The sequence below is a fragment of the Triticum aestivum genome, chromosome 2D, assembly GCF_018294505.1.
Source record: "Triticum aestivum cultivar Chinese Spring chromosome 2D, IWGSC CS RefSeq v2.1, whole genome shotgun sequence".
NCBI lineage: Eukaryota > Viridiplantae > Streptophyta > Magnoliopsida > Poales > Poaceae > Triticum > Triticum aestivum.
Window position 1 is genome coordinate 505,063,272 of NC_057799.1, and position 15,102 is coordinate 505,078,373.

A 15,102-nucleotide genomic window follows, 5' to 3' on the forward strand; every position below is an offset into this window, starting at 1 on the left:
CGTGCTCAATTGCACACCTTGCAATACAGGCAAGAACCCCTTCTTGGACTGATCCATATTGAACTTCTTCAATATCTTGTCAAGGTACGTACTCTGTGAAAGACCAATGAGGCGTCTTGATCTATCTCTATAGATCTTGATGCCTAATATATAAGCAGCTTCTCCAAGGTCCTTCATTGAAAAACACTTATTCAAGTAGGCCTTTATACTTTCCAAGAATTCTATATCATTTCCCATCAATAGTATGTCATCCACATATAATATGAGAAATGCTACAGAGCTCCCACTCACTTTCTTGTAAACGCAGGCTTCTCCATAAGTCTGTGTAAACCCAAACGCTTTGATCATCTCATCAAAACGAATGTTCCAACTCCGAGATGCTTGCACCAGCCCATAGATGGAGCGCTGGAGCTTGCATACCTTGTTAGCATTCTTAGGATCGACAAAACCTTCCGGCTGCATCATATACAATTCTTCCTTAAGAAAGCCGTTAAGGAATGCCGTTTTGACGTCCATTTGCCATATCTCATAATCATAGAATGTGGCAATTGCTAACATGATTCGGACGGACTTCAGCTTCGCTACGGGTGAGAAAGTCTCATCGTAGTCAACCCCTTGAACTTGTCGATAACCCTTAGCGACAAGTCAAGCCTTATAGATGGTCACATTACCATCCGCGTCTGTCTTCTTCTTAAAGATCCATTTATTTTCTATGGCTCGACGATCATCGGGCAAGTCAGTCAAAGTCCATACTTCGTTTTCATACATGGATCCTATCTCGGATTTCATGGCTTCTAGCCATTTGTCGGAATCCGGGCCCGCCATCGCTTCTTCATAGTTCTAAGGTTCACCGTTGTCTAACAACATGATTTCCATGACAGGGTTGCCGTACCACTCTGGTGCGGAACGTGTCCTTGTGGACCTTAGAAGTTCAGCAGTAACTTGATCCGAAGCTTCATGATCATCATCATTAACTTCCTCCCCAGTCGGTGTAGGCACCACAGGAACATCTTCCCGCGCTGCGCTACTTTCCGGTTTGGAAGGGGCGACTATCACCTCATCAAGTTCCACTTTCCTCCCACTTAATTCTTTCGAGAGAAACTCTTTCTCCAGAAAGGACCCGTTCTTGGCAACAAAGATCTTGCCTTCGGATCTGAGGTAGAAGGTATACCCAATGGTTTCCTTAGGGTATCCTATGAAGACACATTTTTCCGACTTGGGTTCGAGCTTTTCAGGTTGAAGTTTCTTGACATAAGCATCACATCCCCAAACTTTTAGAAACGACAGCTTAGGTTTCTTCCCAAACCATAATTCATACGGTGTCGTCTCAACGGATTTCGACGGAGCCCTATTTAAAGTGAATGCGGCAGTCTCTAAAGCATAGCCCCAAAATGAGAGCGGTAGATCGGTAAGAGACATCATAGATCGCACCATATCCAATAGAGTGCAATTACGACGTTCGGACACACCATTTCTCTGAGGTGTTCCAGGCGGCGTGAGTTGTGAAATGATTCCACATTTCCTTAAGTGAGTACCAAATTCGTGACTTAAATATTCTCCTCCACGATCTGATCGTAAGAACTTTATTTTTCTGTCACGTTGATTCTCAACCTCACTCTGAAATTCCTTGAACTTTTCAAAGGTCTCAGACTTGTGTTTCATTAGGTAGACATACCCATATCTACTTAAGTCATCAGTGAGAGTGAGAACATAACGATAGCCACCGCGAGCCTCAACACTCATTGGACCGCACACATCGGTATGTATGATTTCCAATAAGTTGGTTGCTCGCTCCATTGTTCCGGAGAACGAAGTCTTGGTCATCTTACCCATGAGGCATGGTTCGCACGTGTCAAATGATTCGTAATCAAGAGACTCCAAAAGTCCATCTGCATGGAGCTTCTTCATGCGCTTGACACCAATGTGACCAAGGCGGCAGTGCCACAAGTATGTGGGACTATCGTTATCAACTTTACATCTTTTGGTATTCACACTATGATATGTGTAACATCACGTTCGAGATTCATCAAGAATAAACCATTGACCAGCGGGGCATGACCATAAAACATATCTCTCATATAAATAGAACAACCATTATTCTCGGATTTAAATGAGTAGCCATCTCGAATTAAACGATATCCTGATAGAATGTTCATGCTCAAAGTTGGCACTAAATGACAATTATTGAGGTTTAAAACTAATCCCGTAGGTAAAGCAGAGGTAGCGTGCCGACGGCGATCACATCGACCTTGGAACCATTCCCGACGCGCATCGTCACCTCGTCCTTCGCCAGTCTCCGCTTATTCCGCAGCTCCTGTTTTGAGTTACAAATATGAGCAACCGCACCGGTATCAAATACCCAGGAGCTACTACGAGTACTGGTAAGGTACACATCAATTACATGTATATCACATATACCTTTGGTGTTGCCGGCCTTCTTGTCCGCTAAGTATTTGGGGCAGTTCTGCTTCCAGTGACCACTTCCCTTGCAATAAAAGCACTCAGTCTCAGGCTTGGGTCCATTCTTTGACTTCTTCTCGGCAACGGGCTTACCGGGCGCGGCAACTCCCTTGCCGTCCTTCTTGAAGTTCTTCTTGCCCTTGCCTTTCTTGAACTTAGTGGTTTTATTCACCATCAACACTTGATGTTCCTTTTTGATCTCCACCTCCGCTGATTTCAGCATTGAATATACCTCAGGAATGGTCTTTTCCATCCCCTGCATATTGAAGTTCATCACAAAGCTCTTGTAGCTTAGTGGAAGCGACTGAAGGATTCTGTCAATGACCGCGTCATCCGGGAGATTAACTCCCAGCTGAGACAAGCGGTTGTGTAACCCAGACATTCTGAGTATGTGCTCACTGACAGAACTATTTTCCTCCATTTTACAACTGAAGAACTTGTCGGAGACTTCATATCTCTCGACCCGGGCATGAGCTTGGAAAACCATTTTCAGCTCTTCGAACATCTCATATGCTCCATGTTTCTCAAAACGCTTTTAAAGCCCCGGTTCTAAGCTATAAAGCATGCCGCACTGAACGAGGGAGTAATCATCAGCACGTGATTGCCAAGCGTTCATAACTTCTTGGTTCTCTGGGATGGGTGCTTCACCTAGCGGTGCTTCTAGGACATAATCTTTCTTGGCAGCTATGAGGATGATCCTCAGGTTCCGGACCCAGTCCGTATAGTTGCTGCCATCATCTTTCAGCTTGGTTTTCTCTAGGAACGCGTTGAAGTTGAGGGCAACGTGGGCCATTTGATCTACAAGACATATTGTAAAGATTTTAGACTAAGTTCATGATAATTAAGTTCATCTAATCAAATTATTCAATGAACTCCCACTCAGATAGACACCCCTCTAGTCATCTAAGTGAAACATGATCGGAGTTAACTAGGCCGTGTCCGATCATCACGTGAGACGGACTAGTCAAGATCGGTGAACATCTCCATGTTGATCGTATCATCTATACGACTCATGCTCGACCTTTCGGTCTTTCGTGTTCCGAGGCCATGTCTGTACATGCTAGGCTCGTCAAGTCAACCTAAGTGTATTGCTTTTGTTCCGAGGCCATGTCTGTACATGCTAGGCTCGTCAAGTCAACCTAAGTTTATTGCTTGTGTTCCGAGGCCATGTCTGTACATGCTAGGCTCGTCAACACCCGTTGTATGCGAACGTTAGAATCTATCACACCCGATCATCACGTGGTGCTTCGAAACAACGAACCTTCGCAGCGGTGCACAGTTAGGGGGAACACTTTCTTGAAATTATTATAAGGGATCATCTTACTTACTACCGTCGTTCTAAGCAAATAAGATGCAAAACATGATAAACATCACATGTAATCAAATAGTGACATGATATGGCCAATATCATTCTGCTCCTTTGATCTCCATCTTCGGGGCGCCATGATCATCTTCGTCACCGGCATGACACCATGATCTCCATCATCATGATGTCCATCATTGTGTCTTCATGAAGTTGTCACGCCAACGATTACTTCTACTTCTATGGCTAATGCGTTTAGCAATAAAGTAAAGTAATTTACATGGCGTTATTCAATGACACGCAGGTCATACAAAAAATAAAGACAACTCCTATGGCTCCTGCCGGTTGTCATACTCATCGACATGCAAGTCGTGATTCCTATTACAAGAATATGATCAATCTCATACATCACATATATCATTCATCACATCTTCTGGCCATATCACATCACAAGGCACATGCTGCAAAAACAAGTTAGACGTCCTCTAATTGTTGTTGCAAGTTTTTACGTGGCTTCTATAGGTTTCTAGCAAGAACGTTTCTTACCTACGTAAAACCACAACGTGATATGCCAATTTCTATTTACCCTTCATAAGGACCCTTTTCATCAAATCCGTTCCGACTAAAGTGGGAGAGACAGACACCCGCTAGCCACCTTATGCAACTAGTGCATGTCTGTCGGTGGAACCTGTCTCACGTAAGCGTATGTGTAAGGTCGGTCCGGGCCGCTTCATCCCACAATACCGCTGAAACAAGATAAGACTAGTAGTGGCAAGAAAAATTGACAACATCTACGCCCACAACTGCTTTGTGTTCTACTCGTGCATAGTAACTACGCATAGGCCTGGCTCATGATGCCACTGTTGGGGATCGTTGCAGAATTTTAAAATTTTCTACGCATCACCAAGATCCATCTATGGAGTTTACAAGCAACGAGGGGAAAGGAGTGCATCTACATACCCTTGTAGATCGCGAGCGGAAGCGTTCAAGTGAACGGGGTTGATGGAGTCGTACTCGTCGTGATCCAAATCACCGATGACCGAGTGCCGAACGGACGGCACCTCCGCGTTCAACACACGTACGGAGCAGCGATGTCTCCTCCTTCTTGATCCAGCAAGGGGGAAGGAGAGGTTGATGGAGATCCAGCAGCACGACGGCGTGGTGGTGGAAGTAGCGGGGATCCTGGCAGGGCTTCGCCAAGCGCAAGCGGGAGAGAGAGGTGTCACGGGCGGGAGAGGGAGGCACCAGGGGCTAGAGTACAGCAGCCCTCCCTCCCCCTTTATATAGGCCCCCTGGGGGGGGCGCCGGCCCCTGGGATCCCATCTACAGGGGGCGGCGGCCAAGGGGGGGGAACTCCCTCCCCCCAAGTCAGGTGGGGCACCCCCACCCCCAGGGTTTCCAACCCTAGGCGCAGGGGGAGGCCCATGGGGGGCGCACCAGCCCACCAGGGGCTGGTTCCCCTCCCACTTCAGCCCATGGGGCCCTCCGGGATAGGTGGCCCCACCCGGTGGACCCCCGGGACCCTTCCGGTGGTCCCGGTACAATACCGATAACCCCCGAAACTTTCCCGGTGGCCGAAACTGGACTTCCTATATATAATTCTTCACCTCCGGACCATTCCGGAACTCCTCGTGACGTCCGGGATCTCATCCGGGACCCCCAACAACTTTCGGGTTTCCGCATACTAATATCTCTACAACCCTAGCGTCACCGAACCTTAAGTGTGTAGACCCTACGGGTTCGGGAGACATGCAGACATGACCGAGACGCCTCTCCGGTCAATAACCAACAGCGGGATCTGGATACCCATGTTGGCTCCTACATGTTCCACGATGATCTCATCGGATGAACCATGATGTCGAGGATTCAATCAATCCCGTATACAATTCCCTTTGTCAATCGGTACGTTACTTGCCCGAGATTCGATCGTCGGTATCCCAATACCTTGTTCAATCTCGTTACCGGCAAGTCACTTTACTCGTACCATAATGCATGATCCCGTGACTAACTCCTTAGTCACATTGAGCTCATTATGATGATGCATTACCGAGTGGGCCCAGAGATACCTCTCCGTCATACGGAGTGACAAATCCCAGTCTTGATCCGTGCCAACCCAACAGACACTTTCGGAGATACCCGTAGTGCACCTTTATAGTCACCCAGTTACGTTGTGACGTTTGGCATACCCAAAGCACTCCTACGGCATCCGGGAGTTGCACGATCTCATGGTCTAAGGAAATGATACTTGACATTGAAAAAGCTCTAGCAAACGAACTACACGATCTTTGTGCTATGCTTAGGATTGGGTCTTGTCCATCACATCATTCTCCTAATGATGTGATCCCGTTATCAATGACATCCAATGTCCATAGTCAGGAAACCATGACTATCCGTTGATCAATGAGCTAGTCAACTAGAGGCTCACTAGGGACATGTTGTGGTCTATGTATTCACACATGTATTACGATTTCCGGATAACACAATTATAGCATGAATAATAGACAATTATCATGAACAAGGAAATATAATAATAACCATTTTATTATTGCCTCTAGGGCATATTGCCAACAATGATTGCACGGCCTCACAGAGTTTACCAGTGCCAGTTAGTAGCTCGAGGGAACTTGAGATAGCTGCTTCTCACGTCTTCACTCCAGCAAACTTCTATATGTTGCAGGCTGATCTTAGGAAAATTGGTGGCATGGAGATTGTAGAAATAAAGCTCGGAGACGGATCACAGCAGTACATCGTGGCCTGGAAGAATAACCGGAAGAGCCGTTTTTGGGTGGAGTACACTCCAGTAAATTCCGCAGAAACTATAAGGTGCAGCTGCAGAAGAATGATTCGAAAGGGTCTACCTTGCAAGCACATATTCCATGTACTGAAGTACTTGAATATATCTGAAATACCAAAGTGTTTAGTTCTTGTGAGGTTCACGAAAGACGCAAGGTTGTGACTGCCCGCCAGGCGCACAAGCGATCTGTTGGTATTTGGATGGACTGGAGCAGCTGAAAGAATGAAATATAGCCAGGTCAGTGTGTTGGCTTCAGAAGCTATGCATGCAGCATGCAAACACCCAACTTTGTGGGATCAGTTACATGAGAGTTTGAAGACCGTGATAGCTAAGAGCCATGAGTATGATCAGCTAAAGGAAAATTTGAGTAAGAAAACGACTAATCTTAATACTTGTGCAATTGAATATGTAGACGATGGTGAAGGCAACATAGTTGAAGTTCATGATCCTATTAAAGTATCAACGAAAGGTGCAACTAAGGTAGATGAGAACCGCCCTATGTTGAAAAATGGTAGGCCACTTTCGTACGACGAGATCAGAATCAGGTGCGGCGCATGCAAATTGCTAGGGCACACTAAACGCAGCAAGAAATGCAAACTAAATAAGAAGTAAGTTTTTGTATGCATTGTAGGTTATAATTGTTTTTAACTTGTCATTCATTAACTTTTCCTGTTATCGTGTGCAGAAGCGTGGTGGGCGAACAAGAGTAGAACAGTTGCTAAAGTTATGTTAGGATGAATCCAGTGATCTAATAGTCAGGTGTTTACAATGTGTTACTGCATACATGATACATGATATATACTATTGCAAGAGGCCAGTACCTTGAGAGAGTGCTTGTAGCATATATGGACTAAACAGGAGGCGGTCACTAGGGACTTTAATCATGGAAAATGGATAGCATTTTAGCCAATGTAATGATGACATCTTTTGTGTTGTCCACTGTAGTTATATTATATTAGAAAACTAGCCGATACCCGACATGTTGTTGCGGGAATGTTTTGCAATATATTCATAGAGAAATGGTTACGTGTAACATGTATATGTTGTTGCGGGAATATTTTGTTTGCATGTTGTGGTGGACCTTTCTCCATACATGTTGAATGACGAGGTGGCAAACTTGCATGTTAAGAGAAATAGGTTAGTGGTGGCTAGTTGTTTAGATATAGAAGATGTAATTATGTGTGATAATAATTGAAAAAAATTCACTCCTTTGGTTCACCACCATTTAGATATAGAAGATACCAGCTCACTTTGGTCTATAGTATAGACTTCGTACCAAAAACCCACCATTTTCCCCTCATAAAGAAAAGAAAAACCCACCATTTTATGGCTTGTAGTGTAACTCGGGCCGCTTGTCGCGATGACGTGTAGGGGGGGTGACGGATGCCGTTAGACGGCACGACACACGGCCGCTCCCGTTGCCGGGCCCATTTAACAATTTTTATTTTGATTACAGCCCATTTAAATGGGCCGCGCTGGCCACCTGGTCGGGGCGGTTCTTCCCTCGCGATCTCCACGCGCGTTCTATCTATCCACTGCGACCGCCGCCGCCGCCACCGATCCACGTCTTGCCGCCGGTCACGTTACGCCATGGTTTCGTGGAGCGACGAGTCGAGCTCTTCTTCGGATGGCCAGTCCGTGACTAGCCTGCAGGTACGCTCCTACTATATAATCTCCAAATAGTGCTAGGCTTAGGGTTGGGGTTCTTCATTTCCGGTATTTAACGCAGGGCGTTGATTTGTGCATTATCTCTGTTGTTTCGTTTAGCTTCCTACGACTATCCCTTGCTATGAATGGAGTGGCATTGCTCACGATCTGTCTTCTCGTTGTCTGCATCGAGAACCTTGCGTCAGGCTAGTTGCTTTTGATTCCTTGGACAGTGGCAGACGTTTTCTTGCCTGTGGTCAGAAGGTATGTTGTTCCGTACTGTAAATATATGTTAAATTACCTCGTGCTCGATTTACTTCGCGGTAATCCATTGTTCTGCCCAAAATTGCATACAATTTCAATTAATTTGTGCATTTACAAAGTCCGTATTTATGTTTTTTTTACGGTCTAATATTTGTTTTAGCACATAATAGCATATACTTGTAGTTAATTGATCCATGTATATATATATATGTATATCATTGCATGCTACATTTTGTGTTTATATGATTGAGACCATATTTTTAGTGCATTGCATGTAATTGTATTGCATTTGTGCATATATGATTGAGACCATATTTTTTCATATTGTAGGAAGAAGTGAAATGTAACTATGTGAAATGGGTAGACCCGGAGTGGTCGGTGGCTACGAAGTTCTGCCTGAGAGAACTGTGGAGCATGTATGACGAGAAGCTGAGACATAATATTAAGAATGCTGAAGAAAAATGCATGTTAATTGGAGAAAAGAGGAGGACGGAGGAAGAGCTGAGATTTTTCAAAATGGACTTTGCTAAACTGGTGGCTGATAAGGAGGATGCTCTCACGTAGTTGGGCAATGCAAGATTGTCACTTAGCGATCTCAAAGAGGAGCTGGAGAAGAATAAGATGGCAGACCATGGTTGTGCCAATCTACATCAGGTCCTGAGGGTAAAGGCTGAGAAAGACCGGGACCGGGTGGTGCTAGAGAGAGATCAAGTGATGAGAGAGAGGGACCAGCTGAAGCAAGAGAAAAAAAACTTGAGTATATTATTGCAGATTTTCTCAAACAGAAACATGGGTACGTTGATAAGATCAAGAAGCTGAAGGAGATTTGTGATGAATTTTAAGTATGTTTTGTGGTTTATTGTTGAGCAGAATGATCAAGTCCTATCTGCATTGTGGCCAGTTCATTTGTGTAAGGTCTAAGTATATTATATTAACCAATAAATTATATCACTTTCGAAATAGTTTGCCCTTGTTTGACCTGCATCCTAATGCGGGTTCTCGGCTAAGCACTGAAATTCTTTTGCTTCCATCGGAGCTCTAAATCGTACTGATCAAGGGGGCGAAATAGTAGTTGATCATGTGATTGATGGTGCTACTGATCCTGATCTTCAAGATGCATAAAAGCAAAAGGCTAACAAAAATGCAGCAAAAAAAACTGTGCAATGTGATTTCAAGCAACACATAACGCCAGGGGAGTCTGGCGCAAGACACGAGGAAGATCCACCTGCGGACGCCGATCCCGAGAGATCCAGCGGCAATCATGCGCACGGGATCCCAGGCGGATCTGCCTACTCCACCAATCGCAGGATCCACGGGTGGCCCGTCTGCGTCCGACACATGGGCTGTCTCCACCGAGCGGTCGGGCGGAACCGGACCTGGCGCGTCCCCCCGCGCGAACTGGCGCACGTCGACTGGGTCGCCCGCGCGGGGACCGGATCTGTCGTTGTCTCGGGCGTGGGATCCCACACCGGATGGCACGACAGCCGAGGTTGATTCTCAGGCAAACAAAAAGGAATTTATCAATTTTTTTTCTTATTGTTGAATAATGCCAAATCAAATCAAAAAAATATGCAAAAGTAGAAAAGAAATGAATTACTCTTCCATGACAGAAAAGAATGAACACAGCAGCAAAAAACATTAAGGTAGAACAAATGAAGGGAAGCAAAAATTTATTGGTACGAAACGTATAGTCTGACTGCATTACACACACACAAGTATGTGTGAGCGACCAAAAATCCACACAAAATCCATGGTATCGTGCTTATTACATGAATGATAGAAAATCAAAGTTGTCCATGCCGGGAAACGTGCTTCCGGACTTAAAACAAACGACTAAATCTTGAATCTTGAATCATGTATGATGCCTTCACGCCTTGCTTTTCTTTGCGATGTCGCGGATTTTGTTCTTCACACATTCGAGCGTGTTGGTAGGTGAGAGAACCAACTCGGCGACGAGACGCCTTCTCCTTGCATTAACCGTGCCCTGCAATTTTTAGAACAAGGTTTAATGAATAGAAGTTGGTATTATATGACAATTGTACAAGTGTACAAACAGAGAGGACAAATTACCTGGGTAAAATCGGTGGTCCATCGGTCCCCGTCCCAACGCTCTATAACTTCAATCACAAAAAGGCCACAAGAGTTCCTGATATATATGCAAACATTAGTCACCGTGCACACGAACATGTCTTTCGTAAGTAGAAAATGATGAACCATAACTCACCCGTCCTCTTGTAGTTGCATGTCGATCTGAGGTATGATAGGCCACTTAGTGACATCTGGATATTTGCCAGGTGTAATACGGTTTGCCTCTTCCATATCAATTGCTATTGCTAGTCGCTATTTGAAAGAAAGTAGTAGTGAGAAACCATATGACATTTCATATGAAGAATGCTCAATGTTGGGGAGAGTACCAGTGCTTTCACAGTGTCGAGAGAGAACTCGAGAGCATAGAGCGAATCAAAAACTCGGAATTCTTTCTTGAGGTTGTGCATCACCACGGTGATCCAGTGTGTATTGCCGACGTTCAACGGGATAAACGACTAAAATGTGGAACACATTTGTAATCAGATGCAATTATGCTTGTTGAAATGAGTGTTAATAAACTAGTAAGAACATATTGTACCTTATCACAGACGGTATACTCGTCCAGAACCCTACGTACTGCTCCAGCTCTGCTCAGCGCACTATCCATGTTGTAGTTCGACGGTTTAGGGTTGTATCGTGCCTTAGCACGATCAACAAGGTAGTTGGACCTCCAGGCTGGACAGAGGTGCCGATCATGACCAACGCGCAGAGCCAAATGTGTCTGATAAGCATCGATAATCTGCGTAAAATAATAGAACATTTTATTTTCATAGGTGACACCTAGATTATGCACTTAAATAGTAGGACATGGTAATAGATCTTACGTCATCCGCCAGCCATGTATGCTCAAGTACCGGTCGTATACTCTCCACAGTCACAGAGGTGCCACGTTCATTGTAGTAAACTCTTTTTGTCATATTCTTCTCACACCGAGCAGCTGCCTCCACAAACGCAACAGCAGCATCGATGAGTTCCAGTGTCAAATCGTCCTTAACAGAGCCTTCCATGTCATTGTCACTAAACAGAGCTGCATGATAAATTACGAACGTCACGAACGGTGAGTACATGAAATGGTAGTAAATTAAGCACTAAGATAGCTACTAACGGTACCTCTAGTTGCGGTAGTGTTGCCGGATGGCTTAGTTCCGCGAGCGCTTCGCTTGCCGGGCTTGTCAAGTTTAAAGGGGGATTCAAATTTCTTGGGAACAGTCCGTCGGCGCTTCCCGGATATAACATCGTCTTCTTTTGCGGTTGCTGCAGACTTTTTCCCCTTGCTCTTACCCACCATCCTGTCGATAGAACTTGCAAAAATGTCAATGTCGGACGATTCTGCTCGAGGAGAATTACCTACAATCCAAGGGTTCTCCGGTGTTGCGCCGCACTCATCAGTAGGCTTCGTTGTCTTGTCAACATTTAACTTGGCAGGTGTTTTCTAGTTAACAAAGAAATAATGTGATAGGTTCAGTTAACAAAAATGAAGATGCATAATTGAGATAAATGAAGACAAATAAATGAAAACATACTTCCTCATCATCGTTGTTCTGGTTTACAACAGGCTCGTCAGGCTGTGTCAAATCAATCACCGGCTCTAGACCGTCAGAGTCATCCTTGTACATGAATTCTTTTTTTTTCTAGCGGACCATTCTCAAAGGAATCCACTTCTAGGTCGGCATCGTTCTTGCCGGAAGCCGCAGCAGCCGCTGGCTTGTACATCACACCATTTTGGTTCAACTTCTCTAACAATCTCTGCATTACATAAAAAATATTAATTAATGTCGGCACGGTTTTGCAACTTCAAAAATGTTGTAAACATAGAATTAAGGGTGTGTCACCTCGGCTACTTGTTCCGGTATTTCCTTCATTTGGCTGCGTATGTAATCCATACACCGCTTCATGATGAGGTTCATCATCTCGTCCGCGTTTGAGGCTAACTTGGACTTCTTTGCCGCACCAACGGCGGGCTTCATTTTTGGCTTTTCTGGTTCGGGTACTTTGCGCTCCTGCGCCCTATACTCCTTGGTTATGTTGTCTTCAATCTGCATGTGAAATACAAGTATATGTGATCAATAAAAATATTCATACAACTAATTATGTTATATAAAAGATTTAAGAAGTACCCAACGTAATGAATTACCTTGATGTTACCACGGCCACGGCCGTGGTCATAATCAAACTTGTCTCTCCTTGAGGCTGCAGCTTCAGTCCAATTCCTCATTAGAGGTTCCATGGACAAGCTAGGATTGAATGCACATTCACCTTCCAGAGGCTGAACCTTCTCCCAGTACAGGTACTGCATCAATATGAAAAATTACAATTAGTACTATACAGCAGGTAAATTAGCAATCATATTTTTTTGCAATGGTACAAGTCTGAAAGGTGTACCTGCAGGAGAGCTAAGTACCCTCTCGGCCATTGGCGGAGGTGTTTGCCTTTCCTCACGTTGCGAAGGCAGTCCAGCAGAACCCGGAGGGTGAATGCATTCCAATTAATCTTGGATATACGCTTCACATCGTCCACCAATGCGTAATATTGCTTTGGTACAGTCTTGCTTGACATGGGAGCAAGAACTGTTCCAAGCAACACGAGGACAATTCTCCGAAGGAAATCGTCGTCGGCGGATTTATTTTTTGTGATGTCCACAATCAGATCATCGATGACTATGTTACCTGTGGTCTTGCTCAGGAATTGAGGCGGCACTCGATCTTTAACATCCTCACCGAGAATACCTTCTGCCGACAGTCCGTGGTTCTCCAAGGCCAAGATGCACTCAACATCCACGGCACCGAGAGACACTTCGCCAACCAAGTCTTGTACAATGAATCTGCCCTTGCTAGGATCAAAAATCTCAACCATGTACCGGATCAACAGTGTACGCATCTTCAGCGAAGGTATCTCAAGCATGCTATGGAGTGTTGTTTTGGCAAGTGCGGCCCGTTGACCGGAAGATAGACCGGCAATAAGTTTGCACCATTTTTCTACGGCGCAAACAATTTCTCCGTTGAGTTCATCCATCCTGTTAATATACTTGGTTATAGTACCATAAATTATGTAATCAACTTTTTTCCTAACATATTGTTGCATAAAACATAATAATGGAATACACTATCCCATAGTAGATAGAAAACTATACAACATAATTTATTCATACTGAAACATTCAGCAGAGACACGTGCAGCACATAAAATAACAGTTTAACAAGTACTTATTTAACCAATTAGTTTCATAATAAAAAGCAACATAATTTATCTAATCATTTATTTTCATATGGTACTGTACAAATAGATATAAGAATCGGTGACAGTGCCTAATTAACAGTAAATCGAAAAGAAAAAAAAACGAAATTATGCATACTGGAACATGCATCAAACAAACGTGCAACACATACAATATTAGTCGGCGTCTCATAGTTGCAACATGCATGTCTTAGGGCATTGCTATAACTTAAAGTGACTATGCTATAACTAACGCTGATTAAAAATTGTTGTTTATTCATCAATCCAACCTACAAGTGAAAGATAACAAACAACATGCAGAAACTAATTTGCAATCGTATGGCTATCTAATCTAATACACGCACAAACAAATCTAGTGTCATAGGCCTATCTAATCTAATACACGCACAAACAAAAAACATCTACTCCAACAGATGTAATGCGAAGATTAGCGCTAATTAATCTTAGTCCTATCAAATCTAACACACGCACAAAGAAAAGCATCATGGATGCGGTACGGTTGCCAACATACTGGATCGCTCGATGAAGATGGAAGTTGTCGGCATTGTAACGTGGACGCAGTTCGTCCACGACGGCCAGCACGCGCTGACGATCTTGCTGGGGTTGGGCCGATGCTAGGGACGCAGCTGTCGTCGACTCGGCGGTAGGAGCCGTCGTAGACGACATGAAAGACGATGCCGAGACTATATAGGAGGAGGAGGATCTCCTAGGTCGTCGTAACCACCAGGGAAAGAACGCCCGTGATCTTTGCCTTCCTTGGTTGAGGAGAGGCAGTACGTGCTCCTAAATTAAAGGGATAGGCTTCCCACGCTCGAGTTTTTTTTGTAGATTCCAATCCGGGAATTGTGTAACAAATCGCAGCTGCTCCTCTCTTTGAGCGACGAGGGGCTCGTTTAATGTACTTTTTTCTTTTCTTTTTCATATTAGAAAATTTTGATATCAAATAATTATTTCAACTCAACCAAATGGCCCCAATTTTTTTTCGCACAATGGGATGACCATGGACATCATGCCTCAATTCTCATCGATTTCTGACACTCGATGCATTTACTAGGACTTTGCCGGCGAAAAGAACCCGAAACGCTGCCCGGACCTGACGCAACGTTCGTTCGGTGTCAGGAATGGCTCACATGTTGCATGGGGGCCTACATTGGGCATCCTCACATGGTGCCAAAGTTTGGTGTCATTTCATGCAGGCCAGCACATAGCACACATGCAATCACCATCATTCGGGTCTGCCAGAGGGGGAGCCCGAAGGACGTTGTTTTTCTGGACTCAACCAAATGGCCCCAAATTTTTTTCACACAATGGGA